At 37.8% G+C, this 15,572-nt stretch overlaps 1 long non-coding RNA gene across 2 annotated transcripts in view; it reads left to right on the top strand.

Annotated features, from left to right (window-relative positions):
* Window positions 1-15,572, top strand: part of LOC129471006 (uncharacterized) — a 275,579-nt gene that overhangs the window by 137,737 nt on the left and 122,270 nt on the right. Inside the window, exons 5-6 of one of the 2 annotated variants that reach the window (XR_010116252.1) lie at window positions 2,640-2,735; window positions 5,420-5,701. The exons of the other annotated variant lie outside the window; for it this stretch is intronic. This is a non-coding gene — a long non-coding RNA (uncharacterized lncRNA). Of the gene's footprint in view, window positions 1-2,639; window positions 2,736-5,419; window positions 5,702-15,572 lie in introns of those variants that run through there. 2 annotated transcript variants of the gene reach the window in all.

Here is a 15,572-nt window from a genome sequence, read left to right as displayed (position 1 = left end):
CAAGTCTTTGCTATTGTGCATAGTGCTGCAATAAACATATGTGTGCATGTGTCTTTATAGCAGCATGATTCACAAGCATTCTTGTACACCAATCACAGACAAACAGAGAGCCAAATCATGAGTGAACTCCCATTCACAATTGCTTCAAAGAGAATAAAATACCTAGGAATCCAACTTACAAGGGATGTGAAGGACCTCTTCAAGGAGAACTACAAACCACTGCTCAATGAAATAAAAGAGGATACAAACAAATGGAAGAACATTCCATGCTCATGGGTTGGAAGAATCAATATCGTGAAAATGGCCATACTGCCCAAGGTAATTTATAGATTCAATGCCATCCCCATCAAGCTACCAATGGCTTTCTTCACAGAATTGGAAAAAACTACTTTAAAGTTCATATGGAACCAAAAAAGAGCCCTCATTGCCAAGTCAATCCTAAGCCAAAAGAACAAAGCTGGAGGCATCATGCTATTTTCAACATACTCATACCTGGATTACTTTCTCCAGGGCTCACAGCTGGGCCCATTGTTCAATGTACTTGAAGATCCAGCCTCCCTCAAGTTCACTAGACAATCAAGAGGGAGAAATGGAACAGACAGTCAAGCACCACAGAGTGAGGCATATTAACAATTAAGCTTCTCTCTTTTTGAAGGTGGATATAAAGCCTTAGTATAGATCCATGTGCCATTATTGATGAGATGCAGGTATTTCCCAGTTGTGCTAGCATGGCTCTGAAGCAGCAGAGAACTGAAGTTGCTATTGCAGATCCATTGCCTTAGGTCACATGGGCTACACAGTGTCTTTGTGAGCTGGAAATGAGAAGTGGGTGGGACAGAACACAGCACTGTGCTAAAAGGAGTGGGAGTCACCATCAAGTCCCTGCTGAGCTGGCACAGGAAATATTTAAAATAAGATGAACTATAGGGCCTGTGTTGATCCTGGCTACTTTTCATTTATCTGAATGGATAACTGACAGTCAGGAGGCAAGCATTCTATTCAGCAGCTACTTTGGATATTACTACCAGATTTTTAAATTTAATCACAGACTGAGACAGACTGCTGCTGCCTATTTCCTCTTTCAAAATACCTTTTTCCAATTAATCTGTAAATGACCTCATTTTAGACTCTGTAGTGGAAAATTGTCACTTATTATTTCCTATCCATAACCTGCACCACATTTCCCATTTGTAATGTGGGGGAAATTATCTTATGTCTTAGTGAAAAGCAGAATTTGCTACCTAAACCCAAGACTGAAAACATGAATGCTCACATTTGCCAGTGCCTCTTTGAAACCTGGGCATGACCACCTGACCTAGGCTTGGCTGCTCAGATGCACCCATTGTGAACATTGATGGAAAGAAGCAAGGTGGTGGTGTGTTGTGGGAAGTCAGGGACCCCGAATGGAGGGACCGGCTGAAGCCATGGCAGAAGAACATAAATTGTGAAGATTTCATGGACATTTATTAGTTCTCCAAATTAATACTTTTATAATTTCTTATGCCTGTCTTTAATGCAATCTCTGAACATAAATTGTGAAGATTTCATGGACACTTACCACTTCCCCAATCAATACCTTTGTGATTTCCTATGCCTGTCTTTACTTTAGTCTCTTAATCCCATCATCTTCGTAAACTGAGGAGGATGTATGTCGCCTCAGGACCCTGTGATGATTGCGTTAACTGCACAAATTGTAGAGCGTGTGTATTTGAACAATATGAAATCTGGGCACCTTGAATAAAATAACAGGATAACAGCAATGTTCAGGGAACAAGAGAGATAACCTTAAATTCTGACTGCCGGTGAGCCGGGCAGAACAGAGCCATATTTCTCTTCTTTCAAAAGCAAATGGGAGAAATATCACTGAATTCTTTTTCTCAGCAAGGAACATCCCTGAGAAACAGAATGCGTCCCTGAGGGTCGGCCTCTAAAATGGCCGCGTTGGGGGCGGCTGTCTTCTATGGTCGAAACTGTAGGGATGAAATAAGCCCCAGTCTCCTCTAGCACTCCCAGGTTTATTAGGACGAGGAAATTCCTGCCTAATAAATTTTGGTCAGACCGGTTGTGTGCTCTCAAACCCTGTCTCCTGATAAGATGTTATCAATGACAATACGTGCCGAAACTTCATTAGCAATTTTAATTTCGCCCCAGTCCTGTGGTCCTGTGATCTCACCCTGCCTCCATTTACCTTGTGATATCTTATTACCTTGTGAAGCATGTGATCTCCATGACCCACACCCTATTCGTACACTCCCTCCCCTTTTGAAAATCACTAATAAAAACTTACTGCTTTTCGGCTTGTGGGGCTTCACGGAACCTACCGACATGTGATGTCTCCCCCAGACACCCAGCTTTAAAATTTCTCTCTTTTATACTCTGTCTCTTTATTTCTCAGACTGGCTGACACTTACGGAAAATAAAAAAGAACGTATGTGAAATATCAGGGCTGAATTTCTCCCGACAGTGGTGGGTGATGGCTACACTCATGGCAACATCTAATCTCCAGGTCCAGCAATGGCAGATTTTTTCAGTGGGGCTTGAAGTGCAGCTTCTGTGGTTTGGACCAATTTCTGAGCTTGTTTACCCAGCACTCTAGGTGATTTTGTGAATTATTTCTAATCCTATTCTTCTTAAATCAGCCAAAGACAATTTCTACACTTGCAACTAAGAAGATAAAGTGAAATTCTTCTCAACATGGCTCAAGAGGAACACTATATTCTTCCTGGCTGAAAAAGGTGAGTGAATTTCTATTATCCACCTTTTCTTTTTTTTTTTTCTTTTGAGACAGAGCCTTGCTCTGTCACCTGGGCTGGAGTGCAGTGGTGTGATTTTGGCTCACTGCAACCTCAGCCTCCTGGGTTCAAGTGATTCTTCTGCCTCAGCCTCCCAAGTAGCTGGGACTACAGGTGTTTGCCACCAGGCCTGGCTAATTTGTGTATTTTTAGTAGAGATGAGCTTTCACCATCCTGGACTCAAGTGATCTGCCCACCTTGGCCTCTGAAAGTGCTGGGATTACAGACATGAGCCACCTTGCCTGGCCTCTACTATCCGCTTTTACTGCTGACTTTTCTCTCTAGTGATTTTCTTACCCAGGGCTATATTCTGGTCAATCGTTTTATTGGGTAGAAAATAAACTCAATAAATGACAGATTTAGAATATAGAAGAAAGAAAATTAATATAGTTATGTTTATTAGGTAAATATTTTCTTAAGGAAATACTTTAAAAAATTAATTGTGCTTATAGAGGTGAGTGCATTTATTAGTGATGATGATAAAGGTACACACATACATCAAAACTTATGTGATGATACATTTGAATATATGCAGTTTATTATATGCCAATTATACCTCAATAAAGCTGTTAACATTTTTACAGCATGCAAATACCTCATTAGTAAAATTTACTTTTGTAATTAATATTTATAAATCTTTATGTTATATAAATTGTCCAAAGAATATTTTTACAAAAGAATTTGTAAAGCATATACATAATTGAAAGATGTAAATGTTACAGGATCTCTGGGGTGTCGCTTCACCTGCCAGAAACCTCTGTCGCCAGTGGCGCCTTTTCCCAAGTTTTGCTCAAGGCCAATGGTCTTTTTCCACCCACTTGGCCTGGCAGGCTGCACTTGGCTTGTGCTACTGGCCTGGATCACACACCTGCCAGGGGCCAGCCAGATATGGAGTGGTGAGGGATGTGTGAGTGAGTGTAGGGTCTGGCCATTGTGCACAGCTAGGCACACCAGCTGTGATGGGGTGGGCAGCTACAGGTGCTGGCACAGGCACCGGCTCCCTGTGATGCTGTGGCTGGACCAGGCATACCACAAGCAGCTTCCATGGTTATGACCAGGGAACATGGTGGTGCCTGGAATCTTGGAGATGCCAAGAACCTCACAGCCCCAAAGAGGGTGTCACAGCCCTGGCTCAGGGAGTTCCTAGGTCTAGGCTCCCCGAAGGGGCACAACTCTTCTCTCCTTCTCTCTTCTCTCCTTCTTGTCATCTGCAAGGTGCTGAGCAAGGGGTGTATTTCAGCTGTGTTTGTGTTACAGCTCTTTAGTCCCTCCATTTGGCTGGTCCTGAGTTCTTGTCCTGCATCCAGGAAGAATGAGGTACACAGACAAATGGAGGGACAGCAAGGTGAAGAGGAGCTTTATTGAGTGACAGAACAGGTCAGAGGAGACCCACATTGGGTAGCTCCTCTTTGCAGGCTGAATGTCCTGAGTGTTCAGCTCTTAGCAGAGAGGAGACCATGGGCTGGGTAGCTCTTCTCCTCAGCTGGTCATCTTGTTGTTTCCTCGAGTCTGGCTGAGTTTTGGGCTTTTATGGGCCACAGAAGGGAGGAAGAATATGCCAATTGGTCCATAGGTTCCATGGGTGGGCCCAGAAAAAGCACCACAAGTTCCCCTTCCAGTCCATGGGACCAGCAGCCCAGCCCCCAGGCTTCAGGATCTCCCCAATTTGAAGGTGGGGCTTCATGTTGGACCTGCCTCCTTCCACCCAGGAGCCAGTCTGCCTCATGCTGCTGTTCATGGTCCTTAGACTATTCATACCAAGGAGCACCTGCAGGCCAGCACTGAGCTGCCCTCAACACCCCTTGACCTCCTTCCCATGCTTGTCAGTGCCCAAAGATTGGAGGGGGCTGATGCACCAGTGGGCTGGTGTGTCAGTGCTGCCCTGAGTGTATGCACACTCAAATGGTCAGTGACAGGGCCTGGGCTCAGTCTCAACCTTGCTTGGATATCAGAGTGGGCACTGGGAGTGGGGAGAGGCCAGGCAGTGGGAGCAGGCACCTCTGAGCCTGCAGTGGGGTCCTTCCCAGTCCCTGAGAGTGTAGAGATGCCCAGGTCCACAGCCACAGCTTGGGTGCCTACAGCTGCACCTGGGAGGGCAGGGTTTCTGCCTGCTCCTGGCCCCCAAGAGTACAGGGAGTCCTGGGTCCACAGCTGTGAGTTGGGTGGCTGCAGCTATGCCCAGGAGTGCAGGGCTCCTGCCTGCTTCTGGCTCCTGCAAGCTCCCTGGAACACACAGCCCTGGCCATGCCTCCACAACTGAAGCTGGTGTCATGGCAGCAGCCACTCTACATGGGCCATGGCTGCCATCATTAAGTGATAATTTTGACATCGTTAATTGCCTTAATGTATCATTTGGGGAATATAAGAGCCTTTTCAATGAAGGAATTTTTTTCTGATAAAGGGAAAAGTGGACCCTGCTGGAAGAGATAGACCTGGCACACTTACAGCTGGCTGTGATGTTTTCTTATTTAACATTAATAATTTCACAGAGAAGGCCACTATGTGATGATGATGGATTAAGACAACAAAATATCAATTTGTAAAAATCATAAACATTGTCCAAGCCAAAATACAACTAAAGATCTCTCTGTCCTAGCTAATATGAGTAACTTTTGCTTTTTTGCCAGGTCACAGCCTGCATCCCACTGTATTCTTCTCAGCTCCTAGAAAAAAGTTTTCTGGACAGCATCTGTTCTACAACAGGGCCCTGCTACCTGAATGCTTTTCCAAACTTGGCTAGCACAAGCCACAATGCTATAACAAGTCCTTCTTAACACTTTCTTACTAAGACATCCCACACCTCCTATGATGTACTTTTTCCTTTGCAATAAGTGAATAAATACAAATTTGTTCAATTACAGATATGTTTCTGTTAGTCTTTGATTGAAAGGCATTGGTACTTCAAACGTAAATTTTGCTTAGTTTAAAACGTACACCTTAAAGGAAAATCATGTCTGCATTTATCATGAATGCTTGCTTTTCAGGAACATTTTTCCAATTAAGGTATTATATGCAATGAGTAATGTGTTCCTAAAATTTTCTCAAAATTACAAAACTTAATATGACACAAATAGGTAATGATTTATGTTGCCTACCAGAAATCAGAATTAAAAAAAATACATTTTGCAGGTGTCTTTTTGTAACAGATGTTTTTCTCTGCTGCCCTGTTGTTCTAGTATTAATTTTAGAATCATAGAAGCAGATTGCACTTGTAAGGAAGAAGGCAGGTGCTATTCCGTTGCCTGAATGTCACTTTGCTCTTTAGATTTAACTCTAAATGTAATTGTTAACATGTAGAAAAAGCCTAGATCATTTTTTTACTTCCATAGAAAAATTGCAATTGAATCTTTTATTTGAAGATAATCTTATTTATATGACAGGAAAGCTCATGTTCCTACCATAACAAACCTAAAGAAAAGAATTCTTTTGGCCTAACAAAACTGAATTTGTAAAAGTCATGTTGATATTACTATAATTTTTAAATATTTCTGGCCTGGAATGTAACTGTGTATCACCTATTTGATAATATTTAAAAATCAATATCCAGGTGGGAATAGTTACGGATTTCTCATTAAAGGTAAATTTTATGCTGAAGAAATGTGCTTTTGCCTTTCATCAATCATGTTGCTGTCAGCTATCAGCTTTGCACCAATCTTTATAAATTTTACAGAAACAAGGAGTGGAAGGCCTCTGAGTGAAAACAATAAGGGGTTGAGGGGTATAGTGCCACTAGTTATGCCTCAGATAAAGTGACTCATGATGCCTCAACAATAAAAAAGGCAAATCTTTTTTTTTTATTTTTAGTTTTGTTACAGTGAAAGCTACATACTGGGAACTTATAATAAAACGTCTTTTTAAAAATCCACAGAATATTTGGAAGTGCATTCAGGTATTGGAAATTCATTAGATTTTTCAAAGAAATTATTTTCTTTATGTATATATGATATGATATAGTTTAAAGGGATTTATAAGAGCAGAAAAATATCAGTATATTTGTCTGTGCTCACAGATAATAAAATTTAAATAATCTAGGCATATTTAAGTGCCTCGATTCTTAGCAAATACAATTTTTCCTGAGTTATTACTTGAAAAGAGAAAGGCATACTCATTTTCTACAACAAGAAATGTTAAGAGCCTGTTTCTTATTTAGCACAAATGTCTTGATCACCAAAAGCTTCCATTAGTGACTTGTTAAAAGTAACATCAATTGAGTCACATTTCTTAAAGTACATCAATTAATATTTCTTCTTTAAAATATTGTCAATAGTTCAATTCACAATACATCTGAACAGGAGCTAGTAAAAAAAAGCTATGCATTGGTTGATAAAGATATCTAAAAAAATAACTTTGTAACTGAAAATTGATGGAAGCCTACAATCTTTCTTTTGAGTTTAAGGCTTTGGGAAGGAGAATGAGAAGGCTTGCCTTTATCTGTACTTGTGAGAGATGAGACAAAACATCTAGTACTTCTTTGAAAAAGACCTAGAGGACGGTCCAATAATACTTTTGTTTTAGGTGTGCTCTTCTATCCTGCTTGTCTTATCTGAGAAAAAATTTGGTGTAGGTAAGCTGTATTGATTTACCAAAGGGGATTTCTTTAAATAATAATTCTTCGTTTTGTTTTACTGCTTCTCTTTTGCCTTCAGAAATTTTAGTTTTTTGTTCAAAATTCCTTAACATCATTATAATAACTATGACTGACACCATTACCAACCCTATATTCTGTCTGTTCCAAGTAGATTTTCACTGTTCAATCTCTAACCTTGTCCTTAAATGAAGGCTTCAGACACAACTCTTCCATACTCTATGCCAACAATCTAAAGCTTAGACAAATTAAAGAGTGTACAAAAGTATAACATTAAGAATTGTGGCTCCCTGCTGTCCCTGGACACTTTCCCCAGTGTTTTCCACTTTCAGTAGTTTCTCATAATTCCTAATAATTTCCAGAAAAAAAATGTGTTTGCATATTTATCGGTATGGTTTCAAGGTCTCATACAGCAGGAAATAAAATTCAGTTGATTTAAGAGAAGAAACTATTTTTTTAGCTTGAACACAGTTTTATTTTATTTTTATTTATTTATTTTTATATTTATTTTTTATTATACTTTAAATTCTGGGATACATGTGCAGAACATGCAGGTTTGTTACATAGGTATACACGTGCCATGGTGGTTTGCTGCACCTATCAACCCATCATCTACATTAGGTATTTCTCCTAATGCTATCCCTCCCCTACCCCCTACCCCCTGACAGGCCCCAGTGTGTGATGCTCCCCTCCCTCTGTCCATGTGTTCTCACTGTTCAACTCCCACTTCTGAGTGAGAACATGTGATATTTGTTTTTCTGTTCCTGTGTTAGTTTGCTGAGAATGATGGTTTCCATCTTTATCCATGTCCCTGCAAAGGACATGAATTCATCCTTTTTTATAGCTGCATAGTATTCCATGGTGTATATGTACCACATTTTCTTTATCCAGTCTATCATTGATGGGCATTTGGGTTGGTTCCAAGTCTTTGCTATTGTGAAAATTACTGCAATAAACATATGTGTGCATGTGTCTTTATAGTAGAATGATCTGTAATCCTTTGAGTATGTACCCAGTAATGGGATTGCTGGGTTAAATGGTATTTCTAGTTCTAAATCCTTGAGGAATTGCTACACTGTCTTCCACAATGGTGGAACTGATTTACACTCCCACCAACAGTGTAAAAGCGTTCTTATTTCTCAACATCCTCTCCAGCATCTGTTGATTCCTAACTTTTTAATGATCATGATTCTAACTGGCCTGAGATGGTATTTCATTGTGGTTTTGATTTGCATATCTCTAATGACCAGTGATAATGAGCATTTTTTCATGTGTCTGTTGGCTGCATAAATGTCTTCTTTGAAGAAGTGCCTGTTCATATCCTTCGCCCAATTTCTGATGGGTTGTTTGTTTTTTTCTTGTAAAGTTGATTAAGTTCTTCTGGATTCTGGATATTAGCCTTTTGTCGGATGGATAGATTGCAAAAATGTTCTCCCATTCTGTAGGCTGCCTGTTCACTCTGATGATAGTTTCTTTTGCTGTGCAGAAGCTCTTTAGTTTAATTAGATCCCATTTGTCAATTTTGGCTTTTGTTGCCACTGCTTTTGGTGCTTTAGTCATGAAGTCTGTGCTCATACCTATGTCCTGAATGGTATTGCCTAGGTTTTCTTCTAGGAATTTCATGATTTTAGGTCTTATGTTTAAGTCTTTAATCTATCTTGAGTTAATTTTTGTATAAGGTGTAAGGAAGGGGTCCAGTTTCAGTTTACTGCATATGGCTAGCCTGTTTCCCCAACACCATTTATTAAATAGGGCATCCTTTTCCCATTGCTTGTTTTTGTCAGGTTTGTCAAAAATAAGATGGTTGTAGATGTGTGGTGTTATTTCTGAGGCCTCTCTTCTGTTGCATTGGTCTATATATGTTTTGGTACCAGTACCATGTTGTTTTGGTTACTGTAGCCTTGTTGCATAGTTTGAAGTCAGGTAGCATGATGTCTTCAGCCTTGTTCTTTTTGCTTAGGATTGTCTTGGTTATATAGGCTCTTTTTTGGTTCCATATGAAATTTAAAGTAGTTTTTTTTCTAATTCTGTGAAGAAAGTCAATGGTAGCTTGATGGGGATAGCATTGAATCTATAAGTTACTTTGGGCAGTATGGCCATTTTCATGATATTGATTCTTCCTTTCCATGAGCATGCCATGTTTTTCCATTGGTTTGTGTCTTCTCTTATTTCCTTGAGCAGTGGTTTGTAGTTCTCCTTGAAGCAGTCCTTCACATCCCTTGTAAGTTGTATTTCTAGGTATTTTATTCTCTTTGTAGCAATTGTGAATGAGAGTTCCCTCATGATTTGGCTCTCTGTTTGTCTATTGTTGGTGTATAGGAATGCCTGTGATTTTTGCACGTTGATTTTGTATCCTGAGACTTTGCTGAAGTTGCTAATCAGCTTAAGGAGATTTTGGGCTGAGATGATGGGGTTTTCTAAATATACAATCATGTCGTCTGCAAACAGAGACAATTTGACTTCATCTTTTCCTATTTGAATACCCTTTATTTTTTTCTCTCGCCTGATTGCCCTGGCCAGAACTTCCAATACTGTGTTGAATAGGAGTGGTGAGAGAGGGCATCCTTGTCTTGTGCTGGTTTTCAAAGGAATGCTTCCAGCATTTTCCCATTCAGTATGATATTGGCTGTGGGTTTGTCATAAATAGCTCTTATTATTTTGAGATATGTTCCATTAATACCTAGTTTATTGAGAGTTTTTAGCATGAATGGCTGTTGAATTTTGTCAAAGACCTTTTTGTATTTATTGAGATAATCATGTGGTTTTGTCATTGGTTCTGTTTATGTGATGGATTACGTTTATTGATTTGCATATGTTGAACCAGCCTTGCATCCAACTTGATCATGCTGGATAAGCTTTTTGATGAGCTGCTGGATATGGTTTGCCAGTATGTGATTTAGGATTTTCACAATGATGTTCATCGGAGATATTGGCCTGAAATTTTCTTTTTCTTGTTGTGTCTCTGCCAAGTTTTAGTATCAGGATGATGCTGGCCTCATAAAATGAGTTAGCGAAGAGTCCCTTTTTTTCTATTGATTGGAATAGTTTCAGAAGGAATGGTACCCACTCCTCTTTTTACCACTGGTAGAATTCGGCTGTGAATCTGTCTTGTCCTGGACTTTTTTTGGTTGGTTGGCTATTATTTACTGCATCAATTTCAGAACTTGTTATTGGTCTATTCAGGGGTTTGACTTCATCCTCATTTAGTCTTGGGAGGGTGTGTGTGTCCAGGAATTTATCCACTTCTTCTAGATTTTCTAATTTATTTGTGTAGAGGTGTTTATGGTATTCTCCGACGGTAGTTTGTGTTTCTGTGGGATTGGTGGTAATATCCCTTTTATCATTTTTATTATGTCTATTTGATTATTCTCTATTTTGAGAAGAAACTTTTAATACAAGTTTTTTTAAGGGTGTATATAATGTTAGGAGAACAGAAAAAAATGATAAGGCACCAAGAGCTTTGCAAAAGCTGGAGGCTGGTTCTCTGTTAGGGATGAAGACAGAAACGGAGGAAATTGAGATATGGAATCCCAGTGAAAGCTGGAAACTTTCAAGAAGCTCTGAAAATGAGTGGTCACAGAAGTTGCACCAAACCATAGAAAAAATGAAGTGTCCAACCTGTCTCCCTTCCTGCTGGTCTATCTCTAGGTAGTGCCTTCCATTGCCTTTCACAAGTATCAACTTCTTGGGGCCACAGTGGAAGCAGAGAGGGCCCATGAATGGATCTGGTGGGCTAGGGAACAAAAAGAAGAAAACCAACACACATATGTATTTTAAATATACATATTTGAAATAATATATATTATTGAATAATGTATTATATATTTAGTAATATATATTATTGAATAATATGTATTGAATAATACATATTATTGAATAATGTATTATATATTGAATAATATATGATATATATTTCAAATATATATATATGAAATACATGTGTGTATTATTGTATTATGTATACAAACATATGTATCTGGATATGTACCAAAGAAATTAATAGAGCCTCTGGTAACATTTAAAAATTTTTATTTTAGTTACATTTGTCAATCTTGAATGTTTCATGATCACATTATGTAGGATTTTTCACTGAATTTATTATTTTTTCTTTTTCCTTTCTTAATTTTTTTTTCTGGAAAACTTTCTCCTGCAGATTCTTGCCTTATTCATCTAATCTTCTTCACAACATCTAATTTTTTTAAATCTATGGAGTATCTTTTTGAATCACACTGTACACTTACTTATTACATATTTATGTATATATATATATATACACACACATACACGGTTGTAATTCTTGTCATTTATGCATATGTGTTTATTTGTAGTTCTTGACTTTTCCCATTATTTGTGTTTCTTGCAATGTCATTTTTTCCCTGTTTAGCTCAATCTATCTAACATGTTGGAGAGTTTGGTAAAAAATTATAGACCCTTGCTTGTTTATATTTTAGAGTGTGGCACCATAAAGGTTGATTGGGAGCTCTAAATATCTGTGTGGTTGGCAAGTGAGCATCACTTTGAAGCTATCCCATGAATTAGACTGACATTCTTAAAGACACCATGGTGGTTGACTTGTAAAATGTTCCACAATGTGTAACTGTTTGTATTTTACTTATTATTAGATTCAGGCTAAACATTTTTAGCAGTGATACTGCATAAGTGATAGCAGTTACTCTCATTACTACTATATCGGAAGGCATATAATGTGTGTGTGTCCCATTAGTTTGACACCAAGTGTGTATTTTTTTTTTCTAATTAGTCAGCATTTGTTGAGTGATACTTTGAGAACCTCTGAATATCAACTCTTTAATAATTTCACCCAATGCCACAAAATAATAACCTTTTCTGGATTAGTTGCTACATTGGTGGTCAGAAAGCCGTGATTTTCTACTATCATTCCAACTAAATAGTTATTTGGCATTCTTTAGTAAAGAAAAGATTTTCCATTCCAATCCACTTTTTGTAGCCATGGTTTTGGATTGTTTATTATTATTATTCAGTATGACATAATCTTTTACTACTATCATCCTTTTTGATGCTCAACTTGCCTGAAGTTGACCACTGGAAACTTCTTCAAGATAATTTCTATCAAGTTTCAATCTGTACCCATAAAATTTTTACCACTTCTTTGTTTTGTGGCACAAATTGTTCCAAGTCCCCTTTTAAGTGATGCAGAACTCCATGTAGACATTTCAGGCTAGATCTGGGTGATTGGTGTGCTTTACTAGGGTGTCATTGTTTTTAGACTATTTCAGTGGTCAGAGAGAGAAGTATTCTTAAATAATGAATTCATACTGAAGTCTGCAATTCAAATCAAATACCATAGACTCTTCCACACTCTTTCCCAGTTATTTAAAAATTAATTATGTCACTGCATCTAATTCCAGAAAGAGTTTCGGAGAGTAATGGCTGCTGCTTCATTTCTGTCTCTAAATATGCAAAATTTGGAGGGTCAACCTCTAGCAGGAACTACACCGGAAAGGGATTCTGGAAAAGTTAAATCTCTTTCTAACAAAGCTGTGTAAACTAATAAAGTGCATTACTATTTTTCCTTTCCATTTCTGTGGTTTCTGCTTTATACATTCAGCTTTGTCTGATATCAAGATTGCAATCCTGTCTTTTTATTGTTTGAAATTGCCTTGTATACATTTATAATTGTTTATTTTAATCTTTCTGAATAACATTGCTTTACGTATCTCTCTATACAACAGAACCCGAAACTCAACAGAATTTCATTTTGCTTAGAAATTATTTTTAATAGGTATGTTGTGCCCAACATAGTTAGAATCAACTTTGTCATACTGTTATTTTATAGTTACCATACATGTTGTTATATTTACTGTGTTTCTTCTATGTTGTCTATTTCCTTTTCTCTTAATGATTTTCACTTTTTATCCTTTTGAAAATGCTTCTTCACTTTTGCTTTGCTTTGTATTTTGTATATTGCTGTTATAAAATCTGATGACATTTGATTTTCTTCCTTTGTAAATGTCTTGGAGGTTCAAATCATATTTTCTTTATCTTAAAGCTGAATTGAGGTACTTTGTTATGTGTCAGAATTGCCTGCTTCATGTCAGTTTTCCTAGGTATGTGGTAAAATTTTTCAATAAGTAGCTTTTGGTCTTCTTTTGTTTCTGACAACTTTCTTGGATTGCATTTATTTCATTGATTTGTTTTTCTTTTTTAAGACTCCAGTTAATTTTATATTGAGTTTTCTTTGCTTATAGTCTATGTCAAATTTGTTTTGTGATTCTGTATAACTCTTTCTTTATATTCTCTTAATTTTTATTCTTCTATTGAATTCTTGTTATTATACTTTTATCAAAGGCTACCCTGAATTCATTGGGATTTTTTTCTTCTATTTTTAGATTTCTTTTTTTTCTTGTTTTTCTTCTTTCCAACTTTTATTTTAGGCTGAAGTGGTACATATGCAGGTTTGTTACATGGTTACATTGCTTGTCACAGGGGGTTTAGCTTACAGATTATTTTGTCAGCCAGGTAATCAGCATAATACTCAATAGGCAGTTTTCCAATCCTCAGTCTTCTTCCACCCTTCACCCTCAAAGAGGCCTCAGTTTCTATTGTTACTTTCTTTGCATCCATGTGTACTCAATGTTTAGCTCCCATTTATGTAGGTGAGAACATGAGACGTTTGGTTTTCTTTACTATGTTTTTTCACTTAGAAAAGTGGCATCCAGCTCCATCCATGTTGCAGCAAAACCATGATCTCCAGCGAAGACCATAGCTGCATGGTATTCTATGGTATAATGTGCCCCATTTTCTTTATCCAGTCCACCATTAATGGGCATCTAGAAGGATTCCATACCTTTGTTATTGTGAATGATGCTGCGATGAACACAGGATTTATATTCCTTTGGGTATATACCCAGTAGTGGAATTGCTGGGTCAAGTGGTAGTTCTAAGTTTTTTGAGAACTCTCTGGACTGCTTTTCATGGTGCCTGAACTAATTTACATTCCCATTAGCAGTCTGTAAGTGTTTCTTTTTCTCCACAACCTCACCACCATGTTATTTTTTGACTTTTTAATAACAGCCATTCTGACTGGTGCCAGATGGTATCTCATTGTGGTAATCTTTCTTGTTTCTTTTACATTTCATGTTACATGTTGCAAGTTTTTGTCCTTTTTTTCTGGCTTTTCAAATTTTATATTCTTTTTATACTTAGAAATATTACTTAAGGATATATAATTCGTATTGTGTTTTTGTGCTACATTTTTCATCTTGTTTATGGTTAGTTTGGATGAGAGAATTATTATCAGCTAATATGGTTTTTCTTATTTTCCCATGTGGATGTTGGCTGCTGTTACCTATTCATTTTAATTTATGTTGGGTTTTCTTGGACCAGGATTGTATTAGTCAGGGTTCACTAGAGAAACAGAACAAATAGGAAGTGTATGTGTGTGTGTGTGTGTGTGTGTGTGTGTGTGTGTGTTTAGAGAGAGAGAGAGAGAGACAGACAGAAAGAGACAAAGACAAAATGTCCCAACTACTCGGGAGGCTGAGGCAGGAGAATCGCTTGAACCCAGGAGGCAGAGGTTGCAATAAGCCGAGATCACACCACTGCATTCCAGCCTGGGTGGCAGAACGAGACTGTCTCAAAAAAAAAAAAAAAAAGGAATAGAAATGCAAATATGTTATAAACTACATGTAGTGGAAGGTTGGAATAGGAATATTAGTGACAGGTTCAAAATACATTCTCATTGGGCTATAGTTTGATTATTAACTTCAAACATTTCAAGTTGGCTATTGTAAACAGTGCTTCTCAAATTAGAAGTCCTATATTTTATATATAGTCAGCCAAGATATAGTTATCTGTGCTTGTCACAATAGTACATAGACTAGAATTGATGAGGAACTTGGTTTCTCCTGAGACTATAAATGGAAATAACTAACCTTACGGTTAAAATACAGCTACTATCCATGAAAAGATATTCTCCAGGTGAGAAAAACTTATTGATTTACAGTCTTATCTCATAAACAGAAAAAGCTTGACTTGGTGTTTCTTTTCTTTGTCAGTTGGCATGCTTTGCTGAGCAATTATGGAAGCTTATGTCCAATATTTTAATGAGTAGGGGCTAAAGCTATCTCTGAGATATAGAGACATTGGCCAGAGTTACATCAGTAGAAATACTGATTATATTCTTGATTTGCTAGAGCTAGTGCAGCAAAGGAGTA

The sequence above is a fragment of the Symphalangus syndactylus genome, chromosome 2 (assembly GCF_028878055.3).
Source record: "Symphalangus syndactylus isolate Jambi chromosome 2, NHGRI_mSymSyn1-v2.1_pri, whole genome shotgun sequence".
Lineage (NCBI taxonomy): Eukaryota > Metazoa > Chordata > Mammalia > Primates > Hylobatidae > Symphalangus > Symphalangus syndactylus.
Note: the sequence above shows the minus strand (reverse complement) of the source record. Positions and strands in the feature narration are given on the sequence as shown.